The sequence below is a fragment of the Vipera berus genome (assembly GCF_964194415.1).
Source record: "Vipera berus genome assembly, chromosome: 2".
NCBI classification, from domain to species: domain Eukaryota; kingdom Metazoa; phylum Chordata; class Lepidosauria; order Squamata; family Viperidae; genus Vipera; species Vipera berus.
This window is the reverse complement of record NC_138203.1, coordinates 79692574-79715114: the sequence shown is the minus strand read 5'-3', so window position 1 is coordinate 79715114 and position 22541 is coordinate 79692574. Positions and strand designations below refer to the sequence as shown.

General features: G+C 39.2%; 1 protein-coding gene across 1 annotated transcript in view; it reads left to right on the top strand.

The window, feature by feature from the left end:
• Window positions 1-22541, top strand: part of BNC2 (basonuclin zinc finger protein 2) — a gene marked incomplete at its 5' end in the record, with an annotated part of 307089 nt that overhangs the window by 156984 nt on the left and 127564 nt on the right. The gene's annotated exons all lie outside the window — the stretch shown is intronic.

The following is a 22541-nucleotide window of genomic DNA, read 5'->3' as shown; positions in this document are numbered from 1 at the left end:
CACTGAATACTTTTGAAGAGACCTGTCTTCAACCTCTCTAGGTTTGTAATTTCTGTTTGCGCTTGCTAATGTTTCCTTTTCAGACAAAATCCTTGAGGCTGGCCTGCAGTTCAGAGTACACTTTATGGAAAGATTTTATAGATCTATTTCCTCATAACTTCAGTCTGGCAATGAGACCAAAATTGTTCTGGCTCTCAAATTGGATGACTTAGTCTTAGAACCAAGACATTGCTCAGCATAAAGAGTAATGTTAAGTTTTTTACCATAATGTAAGAACATGTTGTAAATAATGTTAACATAAAGTGCACATGAAACAGATCTTAAGCCAACAAATATTTTAAAAATTAACTATTTCAGTTACAGTCATCATTAACATCTTTCACTGATTTGGTTTCTGACTTTTGTACTTGCTCTTTAGCTCCATGAATTACTCATAAATTGCATACATTAGATGTGATCAGACATCATTTTAATAGTTAATGGTTAGTTAATAGTTTAGCATGTAGAGAACGAGCTGCAGCAAGCATCAGAACTGGGTACTGCCCTTCCTTTTTATCCTTAGGTGTGGCTGAGAATATTCTTGAGAATTTCAGGGTCAAACACAGCCAAACTCTGAATAATATTTACTATGACTTGTATAAAGAAGAAACTTTATTACTCGTGACTTGAAGTTGGTGAAGGGAAAAAACATGTTTTGTTTGTTGTAAACACTGTGGCAAAACTATGGATTGGAATGCCAACCTGTTCACAGTAAGCAATTATAGGTCTATAGTGGCTGCATTGTTTCTTTGGGAAAGCTTGCCAGGTGCAAAGAATCAGAACCACACATTCCAGTTAAGAAACTTTATTGCTTTATTGCTTATAGAATAAAGAATGTATTCAATTAATGGACAGCACCAAATTGGCATTAGATAACTCAATGGAATTCAAAGGAGGCTGGACTTCGATCACTTGTGGTGACATAGTGACTCCAGTCTGATTCCTCTCTTGACTCCACCCATGGGATCTGCCTTTTCTTCTCCTACAACTATTATTAAATAGCTTATACTTTTTTTTACCCAATAACAGTCTCTGTATTCTTTCGTATGCTGCTGTAAAATAAAATAAGTACATATTTTTATGTAGCTAGCAGCATCTGGTAGGAATTTGGTGTGTTAGTGTATCTTTCGAAGTCTGGATAATTCAAGTGGAGGTGATATATGCACCAATGATAGAGTGAAAACCTTGATAATTCTTCAACTTTCATAACAAGTGCAAAGTATCCATGGTAGTCTACAGTGTGAAGTGCACAAGCTAAGGGATGTTTTGCTTAATTTTTCTTAACTCATGTGGGAAAGGACAAAAGAGTTCCATTTGTCCCCTTATATTTCATTGCAAACCATTCATCCCTTTGAAATCTAATGGAAATAATAAACCTTTATTGTCAAAGTACAACATGTGTACATTGAGATTAGCTGAGCCTCCCCCCGTGCTCTATCCCCCCAACACACAGTGACAACAAACCCTCCATCCTACCACACCATGTGAACCAACTACACCACACACCGGCCTCCCAAGTCAATTCTGCATATGGTTTGTAATGCTTCAGTTTATATCCTGTGGTGCATTTTTGGAAGTTCATGTACTCACTTCACCAAATTTACAGTCTGCTTTTAAAAAGTTAATCAAGTCTCTGAGGCAAATGGTAAGATGGGGAAAGAGTGAAAAATTCACATTCTGCTGGTCATTCCTTATACTGTTACGTTTGTAACTTTCAAATAAGAAACAGAATTTGTCAGTAAACGGTGGGTAGCCTCTAAGTCACTGGCCTGCATCCCTCACATTCCTTTTCAACTGCTCCTTGGTGCTTCTATAGGTCTTATTGGGTTGGGAATCGCTGTCTTCCTTCCGCTGATTCTCAGATTAAAGGCTTTGTTTTCATGTGTGCATGTGTTTCCTTAAAAAAAACATTTATTTGACAGAGAGAACTGATGTGGTAGTGGCCCCAGCAGAGGATGGACCTTGAAGAATGAGGGTTTCTGAATGGGTGGACCTCAGCAAAGGCAGAGCAATCAGAATTCAAGGGAAGTTATAAAATTTGGTGTGGATGAGCGATGTCAGCACTGCTGGTTTTCTTCTCTGAATATTCCCCCTTCTTTTCTGCATCTACTGCTGCCCGCTTGGCCAATGAAGAGAAGACTAATGACGCTGAACAATCTTGCAGGTGTTCTTTTGGTGCAGGTGCTGATGAAAATTGGGCAGTTTCTGGGAAAAATGAGTGAGGGATTTCCCCCCCCCCTTTAAGTGGTTGACTCTTATAATGTGCTGCCTCAATCACTATCAAGCTTTAATGGCTATCTGGATTAAAATATATTGGATTATAACTCCCAAAATTCCCAGACAGCTTGGTCAGCAGCATCAGACTGGGGGAGTCCAGAACAAGGCACACATGGATCAATTCTGGACATTTTAATTTGGAAATCTGGACAACGTTTTAATTTCCCTGTTTAAGCATTGTGAAATGAATCTTGAAGGTTTTTTTTTAAAACCACTGGCTTCATTTAACTCTCCTTCATCCTTTCACTTTTATTGGGTCACTTAGTCATTTTAAATATGTTACATAGTTCAGTGGGTCCTTTTAACATTTAAGTAAAATGGTATATTAATTGGCACAACGTGCTAACCTGTTTCACAAATATTTTGAGCAGTTGCCAGCAATTCATTAGTATACGAAGGTAAAATAAACTAGGCAGTTTACAGTTTATATACAACAAAGATAAATTTAGGGAATGTTAAAAAAGGAACACATTCCCCAAAGTATGGCACTCCATAGAACTTAATTCTGATCCATAGAATTTAACGTATGATGAAAGTCAACCTTTTAAAGGCCGAAAAGGCATGGTAACTCATACTTCAGGAACACAGCAATACAGATGGTCCTCAATTTACAACAGTTCATTTAGTGACCATTCAAAGTTACAACAGCACTGAAAAAAGTGACCATTTTTCACATTTATGACCTTTGCTGTATCCCCACGGTCATGCAATCAAAATTCAGATGCTTAGCAACGGACTCATATTTATGACGGTTGCAGTGTCTCGGGGTCATGTGATCCCCTTTTACAATTGTCTGACAAGCGAAGTCAACGGGAAAGCCAGATTCACCTCACAAGGTAAAGGTAAAGGTTCCCCCGCACATGCGTGCTAGTCATTTCTGACTCTAGGGGCCGGTGCTCATCTCTGTTTCAAAGCCGAAGAGCCAGCGCTTGTCCGAGGATGTCTCCATGGTCATGTGACCGGCATGACTAGACGCCAAAGGCGCACGGAACACTGTTACCTTCCCACCGTAGTGGTCCCTATTTTTCTACTTGCATTTTTACGTACTTTCGAACTACTAGGTTGGCAGAAGCTGGGACGGGTAACAGGTGCTCACTCTGTTATGCGGCACTCGGGATTTGACCCACCTAACTGCCGACCTTCTGATCGACAAGCTCAGCGTCCTAACCCACTGACACCGCGTCCCTTTCACCTCACAAACATGTTACTAATTTAACCACTGCAGGGATCCACTTAAACAAAGGTGGCAAGAAAAGTCGTAAAGTTGAGCAAAACTCACTTAACCACTGTCTCGCTTTGCAACAGAAATTTTGGGCTCAATGGTCCCAAGTCGAGAATTATCTGGTATTCTCTCATTAGTGCTGCGGAAGCTGGGTGTTTGCAAGTTAGCTTGTTACTAATGATGTGCCACCTAACATTGACAACCTAACTAATGCTGTCTTGTTTGTTGCTAATAGAAAAACTTTAATCAGAGATTTAAGTCCACAGTGAACAAAACTTGAAAAGCTCTGTAACCCTAACCCTGACATAAGGTTATGCAGCCTGCAAAGTTGTGGCATGTTTCCACTCCTCCGGAGATCAGCTGCCAAAGGGCATTTATTGTACTGTAAGGTGTTTTTTTTTAATTTTAATTCCATTTATATCCCGCCCTTCTCCAAAGACTCAGGGCGGCTTACAAGCTTAGCAGTAGCCTTCATTCTATGTATATGCCTGCTTATTAGGGCTTTCACACACACACCCCCAAGCGGCATTATTACAAAGTCAGCTTAATTGCCCCCAACAATCTGGGTCCTCATTTTACCTGGGATGGAAGGCTGCGTCAACCTTGAGCCTGGTGGGATGCGAACCTGCACTAATTGCAGGCAGCTGGTGTTACTTAAGGAGGCATTAGCCCACTGCTCCACCAAGGCTTTGTGGGTATATCCTTGGTGCTTTGCTTGCTTTTTGCTTTTTTTTCTTCTGAAAATGTAAATATTTGAGAAAGATTACTGCTACTGCACAAACGACGGGGTAGAATTGTACGTGAATGAACAGTTGAAAGAGAGACACTATGAAAGTACTTTGGTTCAGCTACGTTCTGCAGCCAGTATGCGATATTGAAGGGAGAATGCCTATGGATTTATGCAGTATATCACTTTTGGAAAAACGTAAATATTTTATTTACTGTATTTATTAAAATTTTACACCATTCATCTCACCTAAGTGGCTCCAGTTAGGTTATAACAACTCTGAAAAAGAGAGTCCGTTTCGTAGAAACACACAGATTGCTGTGTTCTGCATATCCACATCACTTTATAGAAATGATAGAACATCAAAATAATAATTAATAATTGCTATTTATTGATTTTAGGTCAATTGGCATTTCCTAACTTATCCCCATTTGTTAAAAATGAGGGTCCAAAGGTAAGAAATTAAAAAAAAATGAAATCAAAGGAAGGGGGATTGGATAGAATTGAAAAAAGAGAAAGAAAGAAAAAGGAATAGAAGAAACAGAAATGGCTGTTAATACTGCAATAAAGTAATCAACTTGAACTCCTGACATGTTGATCTTGGGCTGAACCTTCCCACTGTAGTGATCCCTATTTTTCTACTTGCATTTTTACGTGCTTTCGAACTGCTAGGTTGGCAGAAGCTGGGATGAGTAACAGGCGCTCCCTCTGTTACGCGGCACTCGGGATTCGACCCGCCAAACTGCCGACCTTCTGATCGACAAGCTCAGCATCCTAACCCACTGATAAATTAATAAAAATGTAAATTTTTTTTGAAAAAAGAAAGACCATGAATGCAGGTTCCTCATTCTATAAACCTAGCAGGAAGAAAAAAAATTAATAAACAGTTATTTCAGTTCAGGGAGATGCTTTTGGTTAGATAAAGGATTCTCTCATTAAGTATGTTTCTGCTTCTATGGTTAAACTATTTTGTTTGGGGGGGGTGGGACCATTTTCACACTGTTGTGTGTGAAATAACACTTTTTTTTAACCAATATACTTTCTCAAGGCAATATAAGTAGGGACAATGAGTACCCGATTCAATATATTTGTCTGCTTTGTTACATATAAAAGTTTCCCATCTCATCCCTATGGGTGGTCTCTTGTGTTTCTCAATATCAGGTCCTCTAGTAGAGACCTGGAAGTTTGAGGGTCTTGCGCAATATCTTTGCAGTTCCTAGCACTGCACTCGTCCGAGCAAAGTATAATGTTATTCCTGGGATTTGTCAGAGACACTTCCCCAGCTTAGGAGTCAGCAGCCCCAAGTATTTCTACTACCACTGGATCCACTTTGGCCTTTACATCCTCTTGAGTTTGTCCTTCAGGCCCTGGTGCTTCTCCAGCTTCACATACTCCTTCTTCCTTATGTTGTTGTTCAGCCCAAGATCAACATGTCAGGAGTTCAAGTTGATTACTTTATTGCAGTATTACCTATAGTACAGGAATTCGTGCTTGTCTTCCCTTGGGAACAGATATATCAATGCCTCATGGAGTTTAGGAGAGGTTTAGTCCTGGATCTCTTGCAGCTGCGCAATGATTCAAGGCTAGTTCCCCACCTTTTACTTCTCCCTGCCTGGCTGGGTATTCCCAAACATTACCTCTTTCGCTGCAACAATCCCTTCCATCTTCCATGTCATCTTCATTGTCTGAGTTCTCACATGACCTTGGGAGAGGTGGGACCGATGCCACTTCAAAGGGGTCCCCTGCCCAGATCTCTGAAGAATCTTCCTTGCCAGGTGGTGCATCTTGCAAAACATTTAGATAGAGAATTCCTCCTCATTTTTTTAAAAATCCCATTTATATCCCGCCCTTCTCCGAAGACTCAGGGTGGCTTACAATCTAAGAAGCACAAATCAATGTGCTTAGCAATAGCCTTCATTCTATGTATATGCCTGCTTATTAGGGCTTTCGGGGGGCCCAAGCGGCATTTTTACAAAGTCAGCTTATTGCCCCCAACAATCTGGGTCCTCATTTTACCTACCTTGGAAGAATGGAAGGCTGAGTCAACCTTGAGCCTGGTGGGACTCGAACCTGCACTAATTGCAGGCAGCTGGTGTTACTTAAGGAGGCATTAGTCCACTGCTCCACCAAGGCTCTTTTTCCTTCAGGAAGGTTGAGCCTCGTCAGCTACAGTGCTTCAAGGCTAACACCCCGCTTGATTCCTCCTCCCTCACTTGGCATCATTACATCTATCATCCCTGCTGTTCTGGTGCCTGACTGCCTGGACCTGGATGTCTCATAGTCCTGTTATTCTCCATGACCTTCTGTAGAATCTCCCATCTGGACCTAGGAGGGTCTAGCCCAGGGGTCCTCAACCCCCAGTCCATTGACCGGCACCAGGCCACAGCATGCCATAAACTGGCCCGCGCAAATAAGCAAAACCTGATCCGTGGGTGCAGGCAGTATATGAAACCATGCCCCCTCTGGTCTGCAGAAAACCTCTCCATGGAACCGTCCCTGGTGCTCAAAAGGTTGGGGACCTCTGGTCTAGCCCATACACTGTGCAAATATTCCTCTATACCAGGTGGCCCGTGGGCCTGATGCATCACATACAGGCCACACCCACCCTGGCTCTGCAAAGGCAGAAAACATTGCAATACATCACATGAAGGGATCGAGTTTGACACCTGTGCTCTACACTATGAAGGCTAGTTGATTGTGTCATTCAATGTATGCTGTTTCTGCTTGCATCACAACCTGTTATTATTTGTTAAACTTTGTCTGAGGCTACTCTGCATAGTATGCACCTAATATGGTAGACCTCTGTTTTTCTGGATCTGGTGTTAGCAGCACAACAACAGGCACTACCACACACCCCCAAACAGTCACACACATACCCACAGACACACCTGTTCCTAATACATTTCTTGGGTTCGATGCTTAAAATTCCTATTCGGGAGATGAGTCTGTGATAAACAAAAAAAATTACATTTGAGAACAGCATCCTGCCAACATGTGTACATTTCTTGGTCTTCTTTAAATAAATCCAATCACTATGTTTACGTTTCATGTTGAAGCAAAACTTGTGATATATACAGATAAATCTTGCACAGACACATTCCAAACATATGTGTATAAATTGATATCTTCAGGAAGCGGCAAGGCAACTTGAGGTTTTCTCATTTAGCTGCTCTCCAAAATCTTTAGAGGTTGTTCCTTTATGACTTATTAAAGCTTTGCAGTTGGAATACCTGGATTTTGAAATCATGGACTACTGCTGGTTACTATTCTAACTCTTAAAATGCTTTTACTCTGTAATGTGCTGAATTACAGTAAATTTTACTGAATTACTGAGTCCATCCTCCCTTTGTATTTTTTAAAAAAATTAATAAGATTCTGTTAGGCTTACTGATTGTTTTTGGTCAATACGGTGGTCTGAAGAATCAATGTGTTGGAGATGGGATTTGAGTGATGTGCCATTACTGCAGGCATCCACAAGAAAAGGCAATTTCTAAAAACAGGAGGAATAGCTTAGGCCTGTTTAACAAAACGTTCTGATGTCTGATGATGTAAAACTAGTGAAACTCTCCTTCCTTCCTTCCTTCCTTCCTTCCTTCCTTCCTTCCTTCCTTCCTTCCTTCCTTCCTTCCTTCCTTCCTCCATCCCATCCCATCCCATCCCATCCCATCCCATCCCATCCCATCCCATATCTATCTATCTAGATTAGCCAGATTCATTTAACAGCTGTGTTACTAACTTAACAATTGTAGCAACTGCACCAAGAAAGGTAATAAAATGGGGCAAAACTCATACAACAACTGTCTTGCTTAGCAACAGAAAAATTGGGCTCAATTGTGGTCATAGGTCTAGGACAGGGGTAGGCAACCTCGGCTCTTTTATGACTCATGGACTTCAACTCCCAGAATTCCTGAGTCAGCTGACTCAGGAATTCTGGGAGTTGAAGTCCATGAGTCATAAAAGAGCCGAGGTTGCCTACCCCTGGTCTAGGACTACCTGTACTTGAGGAAAAATAGGCAAGTGTCTTCTCAAGTCTTCCCACCTCGGGCAACTATTGAGATAACTTCTCCTCCTCCTTCCTTCTATACCACTCTTTTCCCCCAAGACCCCAAGATACATCATTACATTTTTTAGGGTATCTGATTAAAGAATGTGATGGACAATCCTGCTGCCGCCACCATTTTATGTTAAACACATTTTCATAGTTATGGAGCTTCTCGGGCTGCTCATATTGTCTGATCTGAAAAACCAAAGGGAAAATGTCCCTTATCGTGTCTTCTGTGAGATACAACTGAGGCACTAAAAGGCAGGGAGGCATCAATCTGCTGCAGAGATGATGGTTCAGTGAAAGTTAACATATTTGCATAGAATCCATAGTCAGTAAGTGCAAATAAATATTCCACATTTTTTATGGAAAAAAAATTATGAAATTTTCTTTCATAAGGTACACAGTAAGAAGCATGTCTTTGAATTTCAATTTCTTCATCATGTTATAAATCACCCTGTACACAAGCTGAAGAAATAATTAATAATATTATCTTGGAAAGTGGAAGACAATCAAAACTGAAAGCATCTGAACCTCAAAATGTTCTAGAACAATGGTAGAGCATTCCCTGACTAGTCCTTATTATTTTCCTGGCCAGTCTTATTTCCAGTGAAGAATTAGAACTGAGATGAGCAAGTGGTTTGTTTAGTCTGGGTCAAGATAGTTCATTAACTGTCATAGTCCCAAAGTCTTTTAGGCTAAGAATTAATGGTCTGAATTTGTCAAACCATCATAAGTATATCTTCTACTAATGATCAACAATATTCTAGGCCAACTGAATTTGAGTAGACAACTTAAAGACAGGGTCACTTCATGTACTTTTCAGTGTAGTAATCAAGTCTAGGTATTGCTAAACTATGCAAAGCTGGGACACTGACAGTTCAATTTCCTGCCATTGCCAAATGTAACCCCGAATTCAAGAGCATGCCACTTGTGAACATGATTCCTCCCAGGCAATATTTTCTATATAAAACAACTTTTTACTATAGTGCAGAGGTCCCAACCTTTTGGGCACCAGAGACCAGTTCCATGGAGAGAGATTTTTCCGCGGACCTGAGGGTGGGTAGTTTTGTGTACTGCCTGCATCCCATGGATGGGGCTTTGCTTGTTTGTGTGGACCAGTTGCTGGCATGCTGCGGCCCGGTACTTTTCCATGGACCGGGGATTGGGGACCCTTGCTCTAGCTCAGGGGTGTCAAACTCAATTTCATTGATGGCCGTATCAGCATTGCGGTTGCCCTCAAGGGGCCAGATGGGTATGGCCAGGGTGGGTGTGGCCTACTGGGTGGGTGTGGCCTACTGGGTAGGCATGGCTAGACTGCGTATGGCCTACTGGGTGGGCATGGCCAGCTCTACATCGTTCACATCAAGGGTGCCTATGGGGGCCTGGGCAGGAGTGGGACAGATCTGAGGGTCTCTGGCAGAAGGAGGGTCTCTGGGCCAGGGCCAAGGCAGTGGGCGCCGTTCCCTCACTGTTTCCAGGATGGCTTCGCGGGCCACATGAAACCACTTCGTGGGCCAGATCCGGCCCCCGGGCCTTGTGTTTGACATGTCTGCTCTAGCGTGTCACCCCATAATCCTGTCACCTTATTTTCTCTTTTCTCTTTTCTCTTTTCTGGTTTAATTTTCAGTTTATTAGTCCTCAGCTAGTCCAACAGCACCTCTAGAGATCAATTCAGAATTGCTTCTGTTCCTTTGGTTTCAGATAAAAGGGGACAAAAATAGAGCTTGTTATTTGCATGTTGATTAAGAGCCCTGTTTAAAATTGCACAGGACACTGTACATTCATGGCCAAATTGTCAGCACTAAGGGTGCATGCTATTGTGAAGCAAATCATTTGTCCTGCCTGAGCACACACAGCCCAATCCCACCTCCCACCCTCCTCTCTGTTTTGGGAAAAACAGTCATCGCTTTTGAGAACTGAGAAACTTTTGCTAATAATTTACTGAAGTTTTATATATATATATAAAATATATATATACGTCTGTTTCCTTTTTGTCTTCAGAGATACTAAATGTAGCATGTCAGGTGAAGAATGGATTCATCAAAGGATTCTTTTTGCAGCACAATAAGTATTTTTGTTGGCATTAATACGGCTTATTGAGTTTGACCCTGCACCCTTATACTGTTAGTGGTAATCCAGCCTCAGTACTTTTTAATGTTCAAGCCAACAATTACATAGCTTACAGCAGCCTATCCTTACAACTGTGGCTCTTAAAAAAGAATTGGTTGTTGTTCAAGCAACTCTCTGGTGTTTAAAGGATTTAAAGAACGAGACCATTTTAATTTGTGTCCAGCTGAAACTTGGCACATGTTTTTTTTTCAGTTTGGAGAAAGATTTATTTATTTTTAAAATGGTTTAAATTGGCTAAACCATTTCCTAGGTCTGGAGTTGTTAAAAAGGTTTTAAAAGAAAGAGAGAGAGAGAGAAATCTGAAACATGTTACAGGATTTTTAAAAAATACAGCTAACATTGGCATTTTATAAGCACTTTGATTAAATGCAGGTCAGTGCTACTGAGTATGGAAAAAGAAATAAAACCAAAATAAGTAACAGCAAAAAAAAAAAGCATTTTCTGAACACAATAGCATCACAAGCAAAATAATTACTGGCACGATCCAGACCAAAGTAACGGTTGCACCCTGTTTATATCATTGGGGGAAATAGTATATACTTAAACTATTCAGCCATTTGGGAGTGGGCATTGACAATCTTCACTTTGATATTTAGCTATGATAGTATGTCATTTCAAATACAGGTAGTCATTGTCTTACAACCATTCGTTTAGTGACTATTTGAAGTTACATCACTGAAAAAAGTGACATATGACTGTCTTTCACACTTACAAGCATTGCAGCATCCCTGTGGTCACATGATCAAAGTTTAAACACTTAGCAACTGGCATGTACTTACGACAGTTGCAGCATCCAGGAGTCATGTGATCACCTTTTGTGATCTTCAAGACAAGCAAAGTCAAAGGGGAAGCCAGATTCACTTAACAACTTTGGCAAGAAAGACCGATACCGAGCCGTGGCATGCCAGCAACCAGTCTGCACAAACAAGCAAAGACCCATCCATGGGATGCAGGCAGCACACAAAACCACACACTCTCCAGTCCGTGGAAAAACCTTTCTCCACGGAACCGGTCCCTGGTGCCCAAAAGGTTGGGGACCTCTGCCCTAAAATCTATCAGGATGTATCTATTAGATTAGAAGGTTACAACTAGTCTGGCAAGATTCCACCTATTAGGTGTAAACAAGTGAAGAAGTGCATTCAAGTTCGTTTCACCATGTCATCTTTGGGCTTGAGCCTGACATAAGCTTTCTTTCCACTTTTTTCAACATTTCCTTCTCATCCACAGAAGACAATTATGAAACAGAGTGCAGGGGTTCAGTCTGAACCTGCAAGTTTGTGTCCCGGTTCAGACATCTTCAGTCTACAAGCCAAATCTGGAGACCGCACATACACAGAGTCACTTGAGTTCCATACCGTATATAACATCTAGCATAATTTGACTTTTATGCTATTTCCAAAGATGGCTTTAATTATGCCATCAGCCTGTGCAATGTATAAAAATTATATGCGGAGGTCTAGATGCCCACATTTTTCTGTTTCTTATCCTTCCATCTCTTTTCTCTTTCTATAGAATAACTTTAAGGAATTAAAGATCCAAGAAGCTGCACAATGCCTTTCCTATTTCTAACATTGTCTGTTCAGAAATATTTTCTTCTAGTTTAAATCAATTGTGATGCAGAATTTCAAACCATGTATTTTGGTTGCTTCTTTACAGGCAACAAGTTGCCATAATTGAATCACGTGCTTTAAAAATCTTTCCATTTTAGACAAAGAAAACAGCCTATTTGCCTCTAAGAGCACCTTATGCTACACATGAAGTGCTGTGACTATTATTTTATTGCGCTTTATTACATCATAAAGTTTTATATCTCTCTAATGATCCTACAGGAGGTTTAATTGTTTATAGCAACATCTTAATTAAGTAAAGTTCACCAGGTTAAACAGAATACAAATTGAAAATGTTAAAAGTGAAACAAACTCCACCGCTGGGCTGAAATGTAACACCATTAAATTAAAGCAGAAGTACTTGATTACAAGAATAAAAATGTCACATTCTCTTCTGAGGATATACCAGTTTGGGTAAGTTTTCCTTTGCATTTCGGTTCTTTGCAGCTGAAAACTGCTGGATAGAAGGTGGGGGGGGGGAGAAGGCTTGGCTACATTTGTAATATTTTTTACTAAAGAATATATTCCAGGTTTAGCTGAACAGACCCCTTAAGTTTTCTTAATTATCCTATTCCCATTTGGGCTTCAGAAATAGGAAATGTACTCTGGATTATACCCTTAACAATGCTAAAGATTTCTCTAATTACAGTCTAATTGACTGCACTCAAATTTGCTGGAGTATATTTAATCTGGAGCTGAAATGTGAAACGGTCACAGTAGATGAACTTTATGACAATCACTCACAAGTGTCCTGTTTAGTTGCAGGGCACAAAGGAAAGGTGATTAAAAAGGATAATCATGACCTGAGTATTGGCATATTGTATGGACTTTATAATAGCATGACGAGTGTCAGTTATGAGGAGGTGCTTGTAAAACTACCTTAATTAACTTATATTCTTCTAATTGGAATGCTTGAAAATCATTATTGATTTATCCAGCAGGGCACACTGGATAGAACAGGTTGTAAGTATGATGTATACTCAAGCAGCACGGACAAAGGAAATCAACATTAGTTACTTCCAAAGGGCTGTTTCAGAAGCGCATGCATTTATTTTGTATTTTTGTGGGCTTTTCTGTTCAAGAGAACATTACCCTTCACAAGCAATAAGGTTCTAGACAGTGGGGGTAATTTCAGAGTAATATAGTACAGGTAGTCCTCAATTTACAACAGTTCATTTAGTGTCCATCGAAAGGTACAGCAACATGGAAAGAAGTGACTTATGATCTGTTTTTCATACGACCGTTGCAGCATCCCCTTGGTCCCATGATCAAAATTCAGATGCTTGGCAATTGGTTCATATTTGTGACGGTTGCAGTTTCCTGGGATCACATGATCCCCTTTTGAGACCTTCCGATATGCAAAGTCAAAGGGCAAGCCAGATTCACTTAACATCTGTGTTACTAATTTAACAACTGCACTGATTTACTTAACAGCCGTGGTAAGAAAAGTCATAAAATGAGGCAAAGCTCTCTTTAACAAAATGTCTCACTTAGTGATATAAATTTTGAGCTCCATTGTGGTCATACGTTGGGTACTACCTGTAGAGGGGGGAAAAACAGATCCAATTGGACAATAATGTATGTGTTATTCTTGAGAATTGAGGTCTACTTTGGCATTTTCACATGGCAAATAGGTAAACTTTGATTTTTTTTAAAAAAAATTGATCGTATCATCTTCTTCTACCAGGTATTTTGGAATTTCTTTCATTGGATGATGATGGTGGCTGTTGTTATTAAAAAGCGTTTTTGGCTATGGTGACAACCTTCAGATGCAGACACCTTGAAATGCAGATGCAGGGCAAGGACAGGTAGTCTTCGACTTATGACCACAATTGAGCCCAAAATTCATGTTGCTAAGTGAGAAATTTGTTAAGTGAGCTTTAGTTCTTAAGTGAATCTGGTTTCCTCCTTGTCTTTGCTTGTCAAAAAGTTGCAAAAGGGAATCACATGACCCTGGGACTCTACCAGTTGCCAAGTGTCCAAATTTTGATCACATGACCATGGGGATGCTGCAATGGTCAAAAGTGTGAAAAATGGTCATAAGCCACTTTTTTCAGTGCCATTGTAACTTCAGTTACTAAATGAACTGTTGTAAGTCAAGGACTACCTGTAAGTTACAGATCTTTCTCAAAACAATTGAAAGAAGAATGGGGTAACTAAGGTCCTACAAAGAGTATGAATTGAAGAAAAAAAACACGTTGACTGAATTTTATCAAAAGTATAGGGAGGTGCATATATATCTTTATATTGAAAATTAATATATTGAAACAATGCATTAATTTTCCAGTGAAATATTTAGTCTTCCCAAGAACTCTTTGTCAGGAAAGATGGTAAAAAAAATGCAAGAAAAATACAGGTATGAAAAACAGAAAAATGTGATCAGTACTTAAGTTAGGATTGTAACAAGAATTATCTACATAAAATGAAATCAGTCAGGTAGAAGAATATTGTATGGTTGCAACAGAGACTCTCCCCAAACTAGAAAATGCTTGCTTTTAATTTTTGGAATATATAACGAGAGTATAAAAGTAAAAACTGCTTGCATCTTTAGCAACATGCACTGATTCCATGATAAATGGAAAACAATTGGTAAAATTAATAGATAATATATTAATAATAGATAATATATCTAATTGTTGAACAATGGCCTAAAATGTGCCATATGGTTGCTGAATGATGCTTCCCAAAGCTCTGACATAATCCCTACTTTCAAACAATTTTACAGGTTGCTAATTGTTTTCTGAACTCAGTTCAAGTTAGTCCCCTACTTTAAAGATTAATGAGCATCTTCTGTGAGTTCTGGTGTGGCTATGTTTAACATTTGTGTTTAATTATACTTTCTCTGTGATGGGGCCCATATTTGTGGAGTTGTTACCAGCACCATCCCTGTCACCATTTAGGAAGGAGCTTAAAAACGTATTTGTTCATCTAGGTCTATTTGTTGCTTTAAATTGTATTTTAAATCCTTTAAATTGTATTGCTTAAAATGTTTAATATTTGCTTCAATTGTAGTTCTCCTATTTTATCACTGTTTCTGTAAATCATCTGAGCAATTAAGAGAGTGGGTAGCATGCAAGTACAACAAACAAGCAAACAAACATATATTCTGTGCAAAAGGCTTGTATTCAACAAAGTAGTGAGCTTCTTAAGTTTTGTATATTTCATAATTCTACCAATTGATTTATTCCACATGCCAACATTTTAAGGAGAATTAAGATCTTCCTTCCTTCCTTCCTTCCTTCCTTCCTTCCTTCCTTCCTTCCTTCCTTCCTTCCTTCCTTCCTTCCTTGAAAGGAAAGGAAAGGAAAGGAAAGGAAAGGAAAGGAAAGGAAAGGAAAGGAAAGGTTCTTAGCTTGCAGATATTGATGAGAAAATAAGTTTTCCCAACAAGCCAATGGCTATTTCAGGTCCCTTAGAAAAAAGGAAAGCAAAGAAACGCACCTAGGGTATTCCTTTCTGGTTATTTCCTGTGAGCATTGGCAGAATTACTGACAAGCAGTTCTTAGATATTTTATTATGTTCTTGTCTGGCAGAATCTCTGTCAGGCAAAAACCTTGTCAGCGGAAAACCTGTCGTAGGATCAGAGGAGACAAAAACAGGTGTCACACAGACAGTCAAAACTGAAAAGAAAAAAAGATTAGGCTAAAGAGAAAGAGGCAGACAATTACATTAATGCCACTGCTTTTATCTCATAGATGTGTGTTATTATCTCGGGGTGCTGAGTGCGCAATTGCCTCAAAGAAAAGTAGACAGGAGACAAGGGAAACTTGATAGTTATTAACTGAAGAGGCAGTGTGTCAAACCTGGATGAAGTTCAAAGTTTTACAGAGGGATGAAAAAATGCAGAAGCAAGCATCATATGTGAACGAACTGTGGTTCTGCTTTCAGCTACATAAATCAGTAGCCGTCTATTTTTTTTTATTTTTGGAATCAGATCATACAAGTAGAAATTAATGAAAGCTTTATTTACAGTTTTAAAATAATCTTTTCTGTTTAGTGTAAATTCAGTAGATTTATGAGTGGAGCTCTTTTTAGTTTACCTAAGTGAACAACTAGGAACTTCCAGACAGGTGTTTAATAGTTAAGCGGGGTTCAAATTACTGTTTGTGCATATATATTTTTTGCTGCATTTGAGCAAACTGTACATAGCAACATATCTTTATTATGATCAATGTTCCAGAAAAAATGAATATATTAATATAAAAATTAGGGAAGCAGTACACCAACTGAAGCCAAACAACATTTTGCCACAGAACTGGTAATGCTAACATTAAAATTAAAAAGGAAGTAAAAAGTTTATATAGGTAAGGTAAAGGTAAAGGTTCCTTCGCACATGCGTGCTAGTCGTTTCCGACTCTAGGGGCTGGTGCTCATCTCCGTTTCAAAGCTGAAGAGCCAGCGCTTGTCCGAGGACGTCTCCGTGGTCATGTGGCCGGCATAACTAGACACCAAAGGTGCACTGAATGCTGTTACTTTCCCACCGTAGTGATCCCTATTTTTCTACTTGCATTTTTACTTGCTTTCGAGCTGCTAGGTTGGCAGAAGCTGGGACAAGTAACAGGCGCTCACTCTGTTACGTGGCACTCGGGATTTGACCCGCCAACCTGCTGACCTTCTGATCGACAAGCTCAGCATCCTAACCCACTGAGCCACCGCGTCCCTAAAGTTTATGTAACAAGGGTCTATTAACCTGGATAGTATTGCAAAAGAGAAGAAGTAAGAGAAATACTTATGTCCCTGTAAAAATGGTAGTACTGCCATATCTTAATGTTTCATCAGTTTTCCTACTAAGCAGACTTCCCAAAATTTCTAGATCCAAGTGATTTTATTTATTTATTTATTTATAATGAGACTTGTATGCCGTCCTATCTCCCGAAGGACTCAGGGCGGCTAACAACAATAAAATACAAATGAATACAAATATTAAAAAAGAGTTAAATTATGTCAAAGTCCCACTAAAACCAATAAAAAAATTTAAAATCATAATTAAAAACCCCATTATCATCAGTCCAGGTTGGCCTGTTGGAAAAAATATGTCTTAAGGTCACGGTGAAAGGACCGAAGGTCTGGGGCCATCCGGAGCTCCCGGGGGAGTTGATTCCACCAAGCAGGTGCCCCAACAGAGAAGGCCCTCCCCCTGGGGGTCGCCAGCCAACATTGTCTGCCCGACGGCATCCTGAGGAGGCCCTCTCTGTGTGAACGCACAGGGCGATGGGAAAACGTTCCTGGCAGCAGACGGTCCTGCAAATATCCCGGGCCTAAGCCATGCTTTTGAGATGTGAAAGAAATTGAAAACATTGCTCGTGTATTGCACAAACTGAAAATGAGATCTTAAAAGTGCGATGTTTCTATATTTAATATTTCTCTATTCTTATTTTTACTACATTTTTAATAAGTAGAAGATTTGGCATCTCTTCAGCATATCCAGAAGGAGCTAAGAAAGAGACATGGGATGGGGCAGTTTTATCAGTAATAAACCTATAATATTCTCAAGGGCCAATTATAAACACATCTTGAGAGGTCTGCTAAATTTTGAAAACATTTATTATGGTTATTTGCAAGTTGCTGAAATATTAATAATTTTCTTTGCTTTTGTATTCAGTTAGTTAACATTCTGGCACCCTGCAACACCTACCAGATCCCATGTCCAACAGGGAATCACTGTTATCCCCCACCCCCCCGAACCCTTGGCTCTGCTCATTGGTTTTCCCCAGTTGCCAGTCAGCAGCCTGTTCAACAGACTGAATCATGCACAGCAAAACTAGAAGTTGGATTTGTACATTTCATTGACATTGTCTGTTTATGTTCACGGTTTAACATGGAGGATGGAAGCAAGCCAATTAGCCGTGATGATGATAATAAAAAGAAGGGATTATTCTGGGAGGTGTCACTACTGAGAACATCTTTCACAAAGATTTCTCAAAATCTAGAGTGAACCCTACATTTTCAATGGAAAATCTTTCAGTTCAGATGTCCATTTCACTGTTAATTGTAACAGTTGTCTGTGTGTAAACTGAGTGAACCAATTAGTGCTTTAAGAAGAGCTTAAAGTCTTCTCAGGTCTTCTCTGGAACTGTCACATGATGTTGGAATCAAGTCTTCTATAAATGGCTTTAATAAATCCTTTAGCATAATAAAGCATAATCAGTTCTTTAGTAAAAAATCAGTAAAAAATCTCGGGGTTGGGGGGCGTGGGACAGGGGGATATTCTTATTTTTATTCCTTACTCATCTGCCATATAAAAATGTTGGGGCCATAGGATCCAGTGGAAATTAAAACAGCATCCCAGATTGGATTAGATTGGTTGATTGTTAATGTTACTGAATTTTAAGTTCACCATGTGCCTCTCAATGCTAACTTTCATGATCAACCACAACCTGTCTCAAGAATCACATTATATATTTGGACTAAACTCAGGCCATAATTCAATATATAGGCCATAATTCAATATATGCTCAGACTTTGTGGTACCCATTAAAAGACTCAGTGTGCAGTAGTTTGGGATCAACAAGAGGTCTTGCATAGCCACAGGTAAGTTTAACTGGTTAAAAAATATGTGAAATAGAAACTAGTGTTGTACTTTCTGGCACTTGATAAATTGAGTAAACCACTTGCCATTAGTTTAATGCACAGTGTGTATTTAACTTCTTTTGAATCATCCAAGGTCTCATAACCCCAGTAAAATATACATATAAAAACAGCTATTTCCCTTGCCTTCTTTCTTTCAGCAGTTTTAAAATTGGTGTGTTGTATAGTAACTGAAAAGTCCAAACCAGCCATGGGTATTAAATTTCAAGATTAACAAACAAATATGTTCACTTACATCTTATTCCAAAGATTTACATGTCCAATAATCACATTTGAATATTCTTTTATAATCTATTGCAGTTAGTTTATTACTTCCATCACCTTTATTTATTGATTTGATTTTTTTTTTATCCCATTTATATCCCGCCCTTCTCCGAAGACTCAGGGCAGCTTACAAGCTTAGCAGTAGCCTTCATTCTATGTATATGCCTGCTTATTAGGGCTTTCGCCCCCCCCCAGCGGCATTATTACAAAGTCAGCTTATTGCCCCCAACAATCTGGGTCCTCATTTTACCTACCTCGGAAGGATGGAAGGCTGAGTCAACCTTGAGCCTGGTGGGATGCGAACCTGCACTAATTGCAGGCAGCTGGTGTTACTTAAGGAGGCATTAGCCCACTGTTCCACCAAGGCTCTTTGATGCTGTACAACTCCAAATGAATCTGAATAGCTCACAATACACCACAGCAATATAAAAAACAAAAAGAAAAAAACAGAACTAGTCTCAGTAAAAAAAAAACCACCAGGAAAACCCCAAAAAGTTCTACCAACAGCTAACATCCCCTTAGGGGTGCACTAACCATCCTGGCTCTATGGTTCCTCAGAATACCAGCAGAATGGGAGCCATCCAGATGTTCGGAGAACTTCATTCCAGAGTTCAGGTGCCATAACATAATTGAGGCAGTTCTATACCTGCTGTGTTTTAAGGAATTTGGCAGCCTAGTGATTTGTATATATGGTCCTACGTTCAAAGCACTTCACTGTGATCACAAGCCCTGAATGGCAAAATATTTGAAGACCAAAGAAAAGAAGCTACAGAAAGATTTCTAGGATGCTGAGCTGGCTAATACGAGATACTATAAAAATTTAAGCACCTTCTGAAATTTAAATTTATCATTGTTAATATAATGACACAGTACGGACATCTGTTTATGGGACTTTTTGTAAAGTGTAAAGAGAAAATTCGAAGTATCTTTAAATGCATCTGGTGAGTATCACTGATAAGCACCATCTTTAATCTGCTTCAGCTGTAAAGTCCATTTTAATGCCAAAATAAAATAAAATAAAATAAAAATATTCAGAACCTAGGAGCAACATCAAAATAAAATTTCTTAGTGTGATCCCTCTCTCAAGCAAAGCATCTTCTTGGTAGGTTCATGCAGAATATCCAGTATTTTAAATATTCAAGTTTCACCCTATGTAGGACTTTGTATATGTTACAACGATTAAACTGTGTCACAAAAGAGACTGCAAACTCTTGTAACAAAGTAGTTATATGCTTCATATAAACAGCAGTAGATAACAAATACTTTACAACGGCCGTTTTTCCAGGGACAGGCATGTTGGATATTAGTGCTCTTTTAAACTTTTTATGTCTCTTTAATTTACTCCCCATTTAGAGAAGGAAGAACAGATTGTAGAACTCATACGTAAGGGAAGATTCCCTTAACATTGTTGAGTAATCCCTGCCCCCTCCCCTTCTGTCCCCTTCCGCTCCCTCACCTCCCCTTCCACTATTGCAACCATTTAGTGATGTAAGGATTTCACTTATATTTTCTTTCAATAATTTGATAAGCAAGGGTCAAGTGTCCACGCAAGATGACACAAATCTTTGGGGGGAAAATCTGAAACATTTTAACTTTTTTATTTTAAAAATACTTCCTTTGTGCACTTAATATGGACTCAGTTCCCACAAAATAAGCAGGACGCCACCCATATTTTCTGATTACATTAACATTATCTGAAAGAAACTGTAGAAGGAAATCCCATGTAGATCGGCATTTTAGTACTGCCATGCTGGGAACCTTTTAGAATAAGTATATATGTACAGTACGTGGGTATAAATAAAACATTCCATCAAAGTATATCTATTTTCTGTTACCTTTGGGTTTTTTCCCCTCTTGTGAACAAGTAGGAAAATCTAGGGTTATAAAACCTATACAAAGTATTATTTTGGAGGGGAGGTTGAGAAGAGTAGGATTTGTCTGTTCTGTACTTGACTCATTAGTCTTAATTAATAAACACTGGGAATTGGATGAAATATAAATGTAATAAATTATTGATTATTATTATCAGTTCTGTAGATATGCAAGTCCTTGTCCACTTCCAAAACTTGGGTGTCTGTCTAGGAGGGTTAAATTTGGGATTATCCTCAAGGCAAAAGTCTTGAAGAGGAGTAAAGATCAATTCAGAATTGGCTGAGTTACCATTTTTTAAATTAATCCCTTCTTGATTAAATTACTATTTACTTGGTGGCTACCAGCTTCTTTCCTCTTAAGAGAATTATACTAAATAGTACAAATTCTACTCTCAAAATAAAGCATAAAAATAGTAATGCTGTATCTGGAAAAGATAATCAAGCCACGAATGAGTGAACGCCTAGAGGCAAACAAAGTCATAACCAAAAGCCAACATGGGTTTATCAAAAGAGATCATGCCAGACAAATCTTATTGCATTCTTTGACAAAGTGACAAATTTAATGGACCAGAGGAATGCTGTGGATATAATTTACTACTTGATAAGACAGAAAAATGTGGATTAGACAGCATTACTACCAGATGGTTTTGTAACTGGCTGACCAACTGCATTCAATGTGTAGTCCTCAGTGGAACTGTATCTACATAGAGGGAAGCATGCAGTGGGGTATTGCAAGGCTCTGTTTTAGGCCCAGTATTCTTCAACATCTTTATCAATGATATGGATTAGGGGATATATGGGGAACTCACCAAATTTGCAGACTACACCAAGCTGGCAGGAATAGCCAACACTCAGGAAGATAGCTTAAAATACAGAAGGATCTTGACAGACTTGAACATTGGGCACTATCTATGAAATTCTACATTTAGACAAGAAAAAACCAATGCACAGTTATAATAGAGATGTACCTGGCTCAATAGTAGTAACCATGAGAGGGATCATGGAGTCCTAGTGGACATCCACTTAAATATGAGCCAGCAGTGTGTTGCAGTGCCAAAAAAAGCCAGCAACGCAGTTCTAAACTACATTAATAGAGGGATAAAATCAAGATCACATGAAGTGCTAATACCACTTTATAATGCCTTGGTAAGAGCACACTTGGAATAGTGCATCCAGTTTTGGTCACCATGATATAAAAAAGATGTTGAAACTCTAGAAAGAGTGTAGAAAAGAGCAACAAAGATGATCAGGGGACTGGAGGCTAAAACATAAAAATAACGGTTGCTGGAATTGGGTATGTCTAGTTTAATGAAAAGAAGGACAAGGGGTGACATGATAACAGTGTTCCAATATCTCAGGCGTTACCACAAAGAAGCTATTCTCCAAAGCAACTGAAGGCAGGACAAGAAGCAATGGATGGAAACTAATCAAGGAGAGAAGTAACCTAGAATTAAGGAGAAATATCCCGACAGAACAACTAATCAGTGGAAGTGAACCAGGATAGCGCAAAGTCCCCCACTCCCAACCCCTAAAGCTGCTCCAGAAGGATACCATGGTTGATGGTGTCAAGTTAAAATGAACTGAAAAAGGAACAGGGCTTTTTCCAACAATAATTGGAAAATTGTTTGATTTTATCTGCATACGTTCCTACATATTTTTTTTAATTAGGTGGTCAAGCTGCTTAAATATAGTGAGTTACTGCAAGGATATATAGTTTTTAATGTTGTAGCAATTCCACAATTACACTGAAAGCACGGTACTCTCCTTGACA